This window comes from Coenobita brevimanus, chromosome 22, assembly GCF_032717465.1.
Source record: "Coenobita brevimanus isolate Jiangsu-jjx chromosome 22, ASM3271746v2, whole genome shotgun sequence".
NCBI lineage: Eukaryota > Metazoa > Arthropoda > Malacostraca > Decapoda > Coenobitidae > Coenobita > Coenobita brevimanus.
Window position 1 is genome coordinate 8,752,570 of NC_136975.1, and position 13,532 is coordinate 8,766,101.

The 13,532-nt window shown below is 41.4% G+C and overlaps 1 non-coding gene across 1 annotated transcript; it reads left to right on the plus strand.

The window, feature by feature from the left end:
* Window positions 1–4,621: 4,621 nt before the first annotated feature.
* LOC145392589 (5S ribosomal RNA) lies at window positions 4,622–4,740 on the plus strand. The gene has a single exon (XR_013896020.1). It is a non-coding gene; the product is annotated as a 5S ribosomal RNA (ribosomal RNA).
* The last annotated feature ends 8,792 nt before the right edge of the window (window positions 4,741–13,532 follow it).

A 13,532-nucleotide genomic window follows, 5' to 3' on the forward strand; every position in this document is an offset into this window, starting at 1 on the left:
ATCGTTCAGAAGACAGAGATTGGCCTGTAGTATTAGGTTGGCTACTTGCTCACCACGACCATCAATCCTCAAGCTACCCCATTGATAGTGATGGGCGTTAAAGTCGCCCAACACTAACTTATTCCCAGGAAGATGTTCAAATAGTGAATTTAAAGCATCACTTTCAATAAGGCCATGTGGAGGACAGTACAGAGAGCAAAGAGACAAATATGTGTTATTAAATTTTGCTCTGCATGCGACAGCTTGCAGAGTAGAATTTAGAATCACTTCCGTTTGTGGGTGTGATTTGTGTGTGTATATGGCAACTCCGTGACCTTCATATCTTCTGTACGAGTGGTAGTGTTTGAACTGTGGAGGGTCAGGATGATCATCCAGGCAGGTCTCCTGTAAACAAACAACGTCTGGCCTCTGTATTGAAAGCAAGATTGCTATATTTGGTAATTTATTCCCAACACCTCTACAATTCCACTGTAATATAGTGAATGCGGCGGTTTAACCCACTCCATCCCGACGTTTTCTGGGCAGTGGTACGCCCCAGTCCAGACATTTTTGGACCTTTTTTTTTTTTTGGCTCAAACATCCGCTTTTGGTGAGAAACATCGAAAATTCATAGAGAAATCGCTCACCTGAGGTTTAAAATACTCGATCAAGGCACGAGTACCTTCTTACCTGACTGGGTTTTCTAACAGGCTGGCACCAAAGAAAACGAGTTCTATGGGAGGGTAACTATTTTATCCACTCATAAACAGTATTTATTCATTTACTTGGTACAAATTTATACGTAGTACAAGAGTATATTGGTTTTCAAACACTAATATAGTCATTATAAGCATTGTTTCACTCACTAACTCATCACCATTCATGACCTTTTTTTTCCCACATTAACTGATCATCATTTCTGACCACTATGTAAACTTTGTCCTCCACATTGTCATCGATTGGGGAATCACTCTGCCCCTGAATGTCTTTATTGGCCAGGTCACTGGTAACAGGTGAATTGCCGAGACAATGGCGTGCATGGGGGGGGAGAGGTTATGCGGTGTAAGGCATTGTCCCTGCTTGGCATCTTGTAGAGGAATAGAGGAAGGTGTCCCGTGTATACATCCCAAAAATCACTCACGAAATCACTCGCAAAAATTGAAATTTGTGCAAATTAAGGACCTTGCAATGTTGCCGCGTTAATTCACGTCTCCGGGATATGAGTGCACATCATGTGAGGACGTGAATTCACGTCTCCGGGACGCAGTGGGTTAAGATATATGAGGGTGGCAAGTGCTCCTAGTTTTTTTATGCCCCCCATGACCAGGCAAGTTGCTACCGGGAAACCTTTCCCGATGCTTGCTAACGTAAATCTCCATTTGTTCATCAATGACAAGGCTCCCAGAGTCCCCTGAAGAAGAGCTAACTCTTCTTTCCTTCGCTGGACCAGGAGCAGGAAGGACATGAGGACGTATCTTTGAAAGGGTGGTTGTTATTTTTAACAGTCTTGTCAGATTTCGGTTTAGGCTTGACTGACTGAGAAGCAGCAGCGGCCTGTGAGTATGAAGAAGCTTTAGGGAGGTCAGTTAAAGAGTTGGATCATACAGGAGGTTGAGAGGTGGAGGTTGAGGTAGAGTGAGTGGCCTGATTAACAAGCACAAGATCAGTCTGCATCTCCACAGTGCACATCACAGGATTGGACATTGCCGCCGAAGCATAGGACCTATTCGGTGTGGGAGTTGCATGCAACTCCTTCACCTTTTTCCTTGCTTCGTAGTAAGAGATGCCCTCAGTCACCTTCACCACACAGACCTCTTTCTCCTTCCACTTGAGACAGTCCCTAGAGGAAGTGGAGTGAGCACCCTTGCAGTGAAAGCAGCTGACAGTCCCTGATGTGCAATGTTCAGCATCATGACCTTGCATTGCACACTTTCCACAGACTGATTGGGAAGCCCGACATGTCCTTTCAAGATGCCCATAAATCTGGCATTTGGTGCAGCGAAGGGGATTGGGAATATATGGACGTACATTGATAATTTTGTATCCCACTCTGACATGACTGGGAAGAGACACTTTTCCAAACGTCAAGACGATCGTAGCTGTCTTCGTCCTTATGCCTTCCGTGAAACGAGTGATGAAATGAGCATCTATTACGTCCTGCTGCACAAGTTCCTGTATGATCTCATCCTCTTCCATTACTATGAGATCCCTGCAAGTGATGACACCTTTGCAGGAATTCATGGATTGCGGGATCCTTGGCTCGATATCACACTCATGGAACTTACTCAGTTTAAGCAATTCCTTAACCTGGGCAAATTTAACAGTTTTAATAAGGAGGTCTCCATTATCAAGTTTTTTTCACAAATTTTACCTCACCAGCTTATCCATCAATTACATTATCATGAAAGGATTGAGGCTAGCCAGGGAAGTATAACCGAGGGCATGAAGGGCACGAACGTGGCGTTATTTACAGCGATGTCAAGCGGGACGCGGGTCTGGGGCTGTTCAGTCTCGATAGGGTTGGTCCATCTAGCAGTTGGGGGTTCGTCAGGACCATCTCCCCCCCTGAAGGAGGGGGAGGCAGTAGGGGCATCTGACATAGTACCCCCCCCCCTAAACGGGGGAAGTGGAAAGAATGAAAAAAAACTAAACACTTTGTAATGCGAGAGATACGTTTGCACTTGACATATAAATGTAGCAAAATGACTTACGATGTTGAAATTTTTGTGATAAGCGTACAGGAACTACTATCATAACAAAGTCAAATCAATTAGGAATTCAAACAGTTTTATTACCCGCGTCGAGTTATATGCTTATGTGAAAGTAAACACGTTTCAATAACACGAATTTCACGCATCACTAATGATTACCTTCAACAATCTTACTTCAGACAGCTCTCAATCACCACTGCATAGTACAAAAGGGGAATATTATTAACTTCAGCATATAAATCTCTAGATCAGAATACGAAGAAAGACACTCGCGATTTTTAATTTCCACTAAATTTCCGCGGTTATACTTCTTTGTTAACAACGGCTGGTTCACTGGGTATAAACATTATATGCATATCAATGCTTGACTTAATACTATCACTATCAGAATAATGTTTACATTATGAATATCAACTAAGACTAGTCTTAAATATAAGATTAAATGATTACATGAACTGTACAGACTATATAATAATGTCTACGATTACTCTTACAATACTAGCTCACACTAACTTATATTACTTAAAATCATGACACTACATGTAAATATATACATATGTATATATGTATATATATATAATTATATACCTTTGTATATATATATGTATATGTATGTATATACATGTATGAGTTTAGATGAACGCATAACAAAACGTAGGGTTCCTCTAAATTAACTTAACCTAAGCTAACCTGACCAAACCTAGACTAACCTACCGATAACCCAAGGTTAACCTAGATTATCCCAGCCTAACCTAACTGCAGCCTAAAATAATATAACTTAAATTAACCCATCCCAATTTACACCCATTTCACGAATTTACTAGACATTTCATGAAATGACTGATTTCACACTTTGCCTGTAACATATATATATATATATATATATATATATATATATATATATATATATATATATATATATATATATATATATATATATATATATATATATCTCCCAGAGCCCCATGTCCTCAATACAGGACGGAACTGGGAACTTTCAAAAACTAATAAAGTAGGGAACCCCCGGGTAGGGACCTATGAGCTTCGCGCCTATGAGCCGACAGGAGGAGGGCGGTGCGCTTAGTGCCTGCTGGCACAATCCCTCGCCCATGAACTCTGGAAGGCAATAGCATATGTACATATATACATATATATATATATATATATATATATATATATATATATATATATATATATATATATCCAGGGGCAGGATCCCACTGTTACCTGGTGTGTCCCCGGGTGGCGGATAGGGGAAGGCCTTGTAGATATACAAGGTACCGTCTTAGACAGCACGGGCCATGGGACCCCCTAAAGACTATAATAATTCTTACATATACCTTCCCTACCACAGTCATAAACTTATGTCACGATAATTCTTGCACTCACTTAGCTCACCTTTATTTTTGCACAGGGATACAATCACAGCCTTTTTCCACTCTGCAGGCACAGTTTCACTTATCCATGCCTTATTACATATCTTCAACAAGCACTTCATTCCACTCTCTCCACTACATTTAAACATCTCTGCTCATCAACCCCAGCTGCCTTCCCATTTTTCAGCTGCTTCACAGTACTCTTCACCTGTGTGAGTGTCACGTCTCCTGGTACAGCATTCCTTTTCTGCACACCCCGAAAAGCATTCATGTTTACAACCTCTCTGCTCTCTCAATTCCTATTCATCAGGCTTTCAAAATATTCTCTCCATCTGGTCCTTACTTCATCCCCATGGGTTAATAATCTACCCCCTACATCCTTCACACCATCACATTTCTTTTCGTTTTCACTTCTACATTTCCGCACCACTTTCCAGAATAACTTCCTATATTCAGAGTAGTTCGCATTCAATATTGTTCCTGGATCATTATTTATCTCCGTTTTCCTCTTCACTAGTCTCTACGTGCTTCTTGCTCTCAGTATATTCGGTTCTTGCCAACTGCCATACCACGTTGAGTACACAGCTTCCCGTCCGATCAGCGAAGTTAAACAACGTTGGGTCTGGTTAGTACTTGGATGGGTGACCGCCTGGGAACACCAGATGCTGTTGGCATAACGTTCTCCCTACGTGTCAAGTGGGGTTGGTGGAGGATTAGTGCCCCTCCCTGTAAAACAATTAACTCTAAGCCCTTGGCCACCCCGTTTGGGATACATGGCGTCTGGCAATGAATGAAATTTCAACTGAACCCCTGCCCTGCAACCACTTTATTTACTTCTTCCTCTTTTCCTCCACTGCTCTCTGAACTTCCTCATCCCACCATGCCATATCTTTTTTGTTTGTTGTTAGTCTTGCCACACCACACACCCCTTTAGCATTCCTAACTAAGCAATCCGTGTATGCATTCCACAAGCTGCCCAGTTCATTTTTATTGTAATTCACTAATTCTAACTCCTCCTCTACTTTGGTCCTGTAATCATTTGCCAATTCTTTGATCCTCAGCTTCTCAACTTTCATTCTTTCTCCCTGACTGCTCCTCTCTCTCCTGATCCACCTCACTCCTCTCAGCTTGATCTTGCATACCACAGTCATATGATCTGACAGACCTCCACATCATCCTCTCATGGCCCTCGTATCGACAGCCATTCCCATCACCGACCTCTCTACGAGTACGTAACGAATCAGGCTTCTTTCAACACGATCTCCGTTCCCTCTATACCATGTATATTTATGTGCATCTTTGTGTTTGAAATACGAGTTACAAATGTACAACCTCTTCTCCTGACACATATCCTTTAGTCACTTCCCATTATCATTTTCTCCTGGTACTCCATAACAACCCATTATGTCATCCTCAGGACCAGTGCCTACTCCTCCATTCATAACCCCCATTAGAATCACTTTATATCTCCTGGGCATTTCTCCCAGTACGTCATCCAGCTCATCACAAAACCTGTCTTTCTCTCTCTCACTCAGTCCTCACACAGTGCATATGCTATAGTCACTGCCACTTTCACCTTCTCATATTTGAAATTGACAGACTGTAACATACACCTCCAGGTGACACATTTGTAGTCTCTCATTCCACCCTGCAACACCTCATTCATCAAGAAAGCAACTCCTTCCTTGCATCTTCCTCGCCCATTCATTCCCGATCTTACACATTTCACGCCCTCCCACCTCTCCACTTCTCACCTTCTCATCTTCGTTTCACACAATGCCATCACGGCATGTTTCGCACTCTTGAATACATTCAGCGCTTCCACCCTCTGGCTCTCGTTATTTACATCTTTCACATTCCACATGGCCATGCGAATCTGCAAATTTGGTTGGGGCCCTGGGCAGGTATTGAGCTCTCCGAGGCTCTCTGAAACGACTGCCATGATTAGGAGATTATGGACAGGGAAATCTGAGGGACACTTTACCCTGCGAGAAACCCCAGTTATATGGTTACCACCCAGCTTTGTAAATGGTTTCCTAGGTACAGGAAACCAGTTGGCTTGTCACTCAATGTAGAGATCATATTGCATTTCTATACTGAGTGAGTGAATGATGGGTGTCCCCATCCAACTCAATGTTGTCGGGTATCCTGGTGGTGGGTGATCAACATTTCATAAAGATACCACGCTTCTTGTTTTGCAAATTTTTGTATTTCTTCTATAACTTTGAAAGTTGTGTGTATTTTTGTATCTGACTTATTCTTGGTCAGCCAAGACACACACACACACACACACACACACACACACACACACACACACACACACACACACACACACACACACACACACACACACACACACACACACACACACACACACACTGATGTAATTTGTGCTCTCCCTATACCCACGACACACATCCTTCAAAATTACCCATGAAATGCCGGACTGAAACAAAATATTTGTGTAGGTGTATTAACTTATGTAACCACACCTCTTAAGGACCTGGCAGAGAGGGGCTGATGAAGGAGACTGTGTAACCTACACCAAAGGTTGTGTCTTTGCTCATGGCTTGCTTCATCACCCATAGCTAATTAGGCCCGCATTCTCGTTGGCTGAGGAAGCTCTCTAATAACTTCTCCTATGGGATATGTTTAGTGTATTACACCGTTCTGTTCTCTTATGTGTTACATAGATCCTACCAGTTTCACCTTACTCTGCATAAGCAACTTACCAAATAACAGATACCGCACATATCGAAAAACATGTCCCTTAGGAAGAGATGGTATGCAGCTTCCTTAACAGACGAGAATCAGTGCTTTTGTCATCCGGCTTTTACGTACCCACTGTTGTAAGACTTTGTTGATAATTCTGTTTCATATTAACTCTCATTATTCACTTAACTTACTCTTCTCAGCAACTTAAAGAACAATGGTCAGGATATGATTCCCCCATAAAGTGCAAATTGAGAGAGGATGAAAAACATGAAGACAACGAATCTTAATTTTACTTTCAAACTTTGTACTATTGCTTCAAATATTCAGTTTCTCCTGCTGCTCCTCTGTAACTCAAATATAGTATTAGTTAGAATAATAAAAAAAACTACTGGAAAAACCTAAATTGTGTTAGCAACCAGACAGATTATAGTGACGGTATGCAAACTTACTCGGACAAATGAAAGGTTGCGAGTTGCTGAACGGCAGGTGGAGCGGGACTTTTGGAGACTTTAGTGCATGAAAGTTAATGACAAAAGAATATTACTATTCTTTTATTTTTATGCAAGGAAAAGGGAACCAGAGGCCAGGATCCCGCAAATTGTTCCCTTCATGAAAAAAAAAAAAAAAAAAAACAAGACAAGAGAGAGCCAAATTCAAGATCCGTACATTCACTGAGTTCTTTTTGACCCTCTCCCAATTTGCCTTCTATAGGGGAGAGGTATCCTGATCATTCTTTTTATAACTGATAGATTATATTGCAGAAATCGTCCAGGTCTGTCAAGCCGTTTACTGCTTTGATGAATTTTATGAGTATGCCAACGCTTGATATCTTATTATGGCTTTGCTAAGTGCCAGACCGTCCCAGCGGCCGGTTTAAATGAGTGTCACCGAGAGACAGGATTGAAATACGTCTTACTAGAGCCTCCTGTTTGCCTATAGGTACCTTATGTCCTTTAAGAATGTAAACATTATTTCGTAAAATCACTCAACAAGACCCTTTTAAAACCCCTTTTTGCCATTTTTATGCTAAGAGCCCAGGATGTCTGGCAATAAACAACTTGGCTGTTTTCGTCTTAGAGAACCGGTGGAAATTCATACCAAATTCTTCATTACCTGAGCACTCTCTAGCAATGAATGAAATTATATGGAGAGCATGCTATGATACTGAATGAGCTAGGTATGTACTTCTAATCAATTAGTTACTAGGCCAGGATACTAATGAGTTACTTCAGATTTGTTTCCATCCACTGGTATACGAGTTTACATTCTGAAGATGTTGAGCAAAGTATATGTTTAAAGTGAACTCAGTCATACTGCCTTCAAAGTGGAGGGGTTCGATATAACCGTCAATCACCCCTTCACTCTGAAATGTCTCCCTAGTTGAGTGAAACAGGTTGTGGGTTGCTAGAAAAAACTAATACATCGTAGTGAATAGTTTAACAAATATGCAGTGGTATCCTGCTGCCAAACAAGGAAAATAATCCGGCACTGAGGAACACTATACAAAACTGCTAAATAATTGCAGTGTGAAATACAGCAGAAATATATATTTTTTACCTACTGATAAGAATTCTTTCTGCCGGGAAGGAGTCAGAAACATCCTCAACTAAAGTCTTCAGTACAATATGCATTCGAAAAAAATATAATGAAAATTATCGCCAGGTGAGAGTAAAATTAATATGAAGAACGTAAGCGCAAAAAATTTACACTCATGATCGATAAAAACAAGCATGTTTAAATGTTATTAATACAAGCTTTTTCCTTTGATTGAAAACAATGGCGGCAGTTTCTTGATATTCTTAGTGAATTCTCAGTGTCGCGCTTCAGGTTTCGCCGCCAGTTTAGTCCGGTCATGCTTTTCTCTAACCACAAATTAACACTGGATGACAACTGATCGAGGCAGGACACATCAAGAAATGCGCCACGATTTTCATATTATTCTTTGAGCTCCACAATGATCATTTAGCGATCCCCTGAGCACTGACCTCTTGAGCATGAAAGCGATGAGGTTATATGCCCCAGGAGGCAATGTTTCATTGTGCATAATACACAGTGGGCAAAGAAATGAAATGATGTTGGTGGGATAGCGTGTGGTCTCCTGACGCTAAACTCCAGGATGTAGTTTCGAGATGACGTGTTCTCTGACAGACTTTGGCATCCACGTTGTTCTCCTGCTGCCAGCGGTGAATCCATCTGTAAACCGTAGAGACACTTGCACCAGTCTTCCGAGCAATGTCTCTCACAGATACGCCTTCCAGCCGCATCTTCACTATATGCAAACGATCTGCCATCACAGTTGGGTACAGGATTAGGCACTTATGAATTCAGTGTTATTTATGTGCTAAGGTATTGTGCAGAAATTAGGTCAAAGTATTTCATCATTAATTTCTTGCAAGATTATGTGAAGTTGGAGTATAAGCAGAGTATATTTGGTCTCTCTCTCTCTCTCTCTCTCTCTCTTTCTCTCTCTCACACACACACACACACACACACACACACACACACACACACACACACACACACACACACACACACACACACACACACACACACTTATCTACTTGCTTACGTACTTAAAACATCCTTCTGTTACTGAAAACAAGGCAACTCCTGCTATACTCACTAGCATGGTGTGTTTCTCATTGTCTTTGGTGCCACCGTGTGTCACTGCGCGGACCAATACTAGATCCACAAACTTTGCTACACAGTCGGCATGTCATATACGGTTTTGCTGGCAGAACTCAATTTTGGCTGCTCTTCCACAGTCTACGCTCTCCTCTCGCCAGGTTCCGACCTTCTTCAAGGTGAATGTTGCTTTCACTACAGAGGGCTCACTATTGTTCTTTGTACGCGGCATTGGTTTCAAGATCCTTTGGTATCACAATGCATTTGTTCAGAGATCTCCTTATATGAACTTTATATCTCCTCTGTCCCCCTTGGTTGCGACGTGCTGCAGGGAGTTGGCCATACGGAAACTGGGTAGGAAGGTGGTGCGCTGGCATGCAGAACACGTGTCTGACCCATCTCAGATGTTTTATACCCAACATGCTTTCTATGCTGGTTGACTTTGCTCACAGGAGAATATGTGAGAGAGGGACTTTCTTCTGTCATGTGTGCCCTTGGATGGGTTGTGCATATCGGATGTGAAGCAACTTCAGCTGTTAGTTATGACTCTGGTAAATAGTCCACGATTCAACTCCATATAACTGAGTGGAGAGGCATACAGCTATATACCGTATATCGATACTTAGCCTCGATTCTCAAGCTGGTATTTTCATAGACACTGGGTCTCAGGCGTTGACCAAAAAAAAAAAAAAAAAAAAAAAAAAAAAGACATGGTTGTTTCGTGGAAGGACTGTGGTAGGTGGAGGCACTTACCATCCACTCACTCGATGTAATGCTGCTCTCGGGTGTCTGCCCTTTCCTCTCCTCCATCCTTCTTTCCTTCCATTCTCTTCTAACTTTCTTTCCTTCATTCTTTCCTCTTCCTTCTGCCTGTGGGTGACTCTACAATGAATGGCAAGCCAAATAGTTTTCTGTACACCAGGAAACCGTTTACTATGCTGGGTGGTAACCATTTAACCAAATTTTGGCGCCTGGTGCATTAGTGGGTAATTATTGCGCTCCAATCGGATTGAGCCGGTGAAGGTTTATATCCAAGGGATGGTTTGGGGTTTTATTGCTCAGGTAAGGCCAGACAGGGATGAGTGAGGCTGGTCACTCTCATCTTAAATGTCAGGACCAACTGCCTAGCCCTGGGCTCCTACGCTCCTTATGGAACAACGTAGGATTGGATGATGGATGGATGGATGGACTTCTGCATCAATGTTATGTTTATCTGTGAGCACACGACCAAAGTAGGTAAAATCCTCCACCTGTTTTACATTTTGTTATTCATCTGAAATGCACGAGGCTCTGCTAGGTTGTTTCTCTGTTTTTTTTTTCCTCTGTTTTATTGACAATTATTTTGAGCCCCACTGCATATATATATATATATATATATATATATATATATATATATGTGTGTGTGTGTGTGTGTGTGTGTGTGTGTGAATTCATTTCAACAGAGAGTACTGTAGGCCAGCATACTCTCATAATACGTCTACCTTCAACTGTCTACACCACACTACATGCACGTAAGATATCACACCTTTTATTTTCTGCTTTCTTTAGCAATGGCCACTGCATTATACTAGCAAACGAGGTGGTATCTTGGATTGCCACCACTGGCAGGGTAGGGCTGGTGGCACAGGGTCCTCTTGGTCACCATGAAGCTATTGTTCCAGCAACGATTGTTGCAAATTGCATTCATGCTCCTCAACGGAAAAGTGCAGGTGCGGCCTTTTTCTTCACCAATATCCGTGATCTCAGCACCAATCTGAATTCAGTTAATTTTTTCCTACAGTCCATATCCCCTCTGGCCCTGTTCCTCACAGAACCAGAAATATCTCCCTCTACCGAAATATCCCCATTTTGTGTTCCTGGTTACCATCTCCTCACAAACTTCCGTAACAAGGGTGACACTTGTTGTTATATCAAATCCCAATATGCAGTTGACACTGTTTTATACTTCAAAAAATTTTGAATACTAACTGTATAAACTAAATTATCTAAATATCACCAAATACATCTGGGTAGGCTATCTCTCCCCCCAATTATTCTTCAGAACCCAGTGTATTTGACTCCATGTCCACATGATTGAGTAACCTTAACCTTGCCATTAGCACCGAAATTGCCATTTTGGGTGATTATAACGTACATAATGTTGAATGGTTATTGCATTATGCCAGGACTGAAGATGCTGGTCTAGAGTGCAAGCTGATCGCAGAATCATTTAATCTCACACAGTTGGTAAAGCAACCAACCAGAAAACCCGATAATCCTGAACATAATGCCCATCTCTTGGATCTATTCCTGACATATAATCCAGAGCAATACAGGCTAAAAGTACTGCCACCACTTTGATCCTCTGACCACAATATCATCAAAGCCTCATTAGTTAGCTCCCCCACAACTCCCTGGTCTGAACTTGTCAGCTTGACCCGATGGCACTTTGACAGGGCAAACTGGGATGGATTTAGAAATTATCTTGCTGACATTCCATGGCAGTCATTCTACTCTAGTCATGTTAACTGTACCCAGTCCCACATTAATGATTTAATGCTAGCTGCTGTCGATTTATTCATTCCAAATCAGTACTTCTCAAAAGATCGAACTCTCCAAAATGGTTTGATAGCAACTGTGCCAGAGCAACAGCCCAAAAGTGATTAACATATAACTCTAAATTAAAATTAAAAACATCTGAATCACTCTCTCAATTTACAATTGATAGAAACCATGCAGAAGCTGTAATAAATCTCGCTAAATCAAACTTTCTTCAAAATCAGGCATCAAAACTACTTAACAATTGTAATGATAATAGAATATTCTGATCAACTCCCAATTCTTTTAATAATAACTTTAACAAGACATTATAAATTCTCCCACTAAAATCTTCAGATGACAATATTACAAATGAGCCGCGTGGGGCAGCAAATATTTTTGCCAGAACATTTGCAAGAAATTCTGCCATAGACAAAGTCAGCCAGAATGTCCCAGTACAAGATCTTGACTCTCCCGAAACTGTTCCACTTAAAATACAGACAAGATACAAACAATCCATCCTAGACAATCTACCAACCAACAAAGCTCCAGGCCCAGATGGAATTCCTCCAACTGTTTTGAAAACGTGTTCCCCAGAACTTGCCTCTCTTCTAGTTAAATTATTCAGACTATGCATAAGTACTTCTTCATTCCTTAATTCATGGAGAGAAGCCAATATCCACCCAATTCCAGAGAAAGGAAGTTCCTCTGACCCCTCTGATTACAGACCTATAGCTGTCACATCTTCTTTTGGTAAAGTATTTAAAATTTTAATTAATAAGCACATAGTCAATCTTGAATCCAATAACTTAATTAGTGATAGACAACATGGTTTTCGCCAGAAAAGATCCACCATTGACATACTCAGTCTCTTGACTCAGTCCATCCATCAATCAACTGACCAATAAGGAGAAATTCTTGCAGTAGCCCTTGATATCTCTAATGCTTTCAACAGAGTGTGGCACCGTTCCTTGCTTTCCAAACTCCCTTGCTATGTGCTAACGTCTTTTGTTCCTCTACTTTCCTCATATCTCAGCATCAGAAAAATAAGAGTAAACGTACATGATGTATAGTCCAATTTCCACTCAATTAACGCCGGCGTGCCACAGAGATCAGTTTTGGCGCCAACTCTGTTCATGGTTATTATTCATGATCTCTTATCTGTCACTCAGAATCCCATTCATTAATATGCAGATGAACCATCACTTCATTGTCCATTCACACTCAAATACCCATTTACAAAGTCTAATATCTCTAACTCTCAACTCAGTACAGCCATCTCCATAAATCAAGACTTATCTAAGATCAATCAGTGGGGACAAAACAACCTTGCTTCATTTAATGCTAGTAAAACCAAACATATCCCATTGGATCCCAGGGTTGCTGGGCGAGGCACGGGCATCTGGTAGTGCTCATGACTGGAATGTCACACAGCCATATTGCAGTATTTCTGCCTATCAGAATTCTTTTATTCTCTGGACTGCATCTCTCTGGAACTCGCTTCCCCAGAGTTGTTTCCCCCCAAACTTCAACCTAAAGCTGTTCAAGTCCAATTGTTACAGATATATAATGAATGGAGGACGTCAGTAATCTGGTGTACATATTGTTT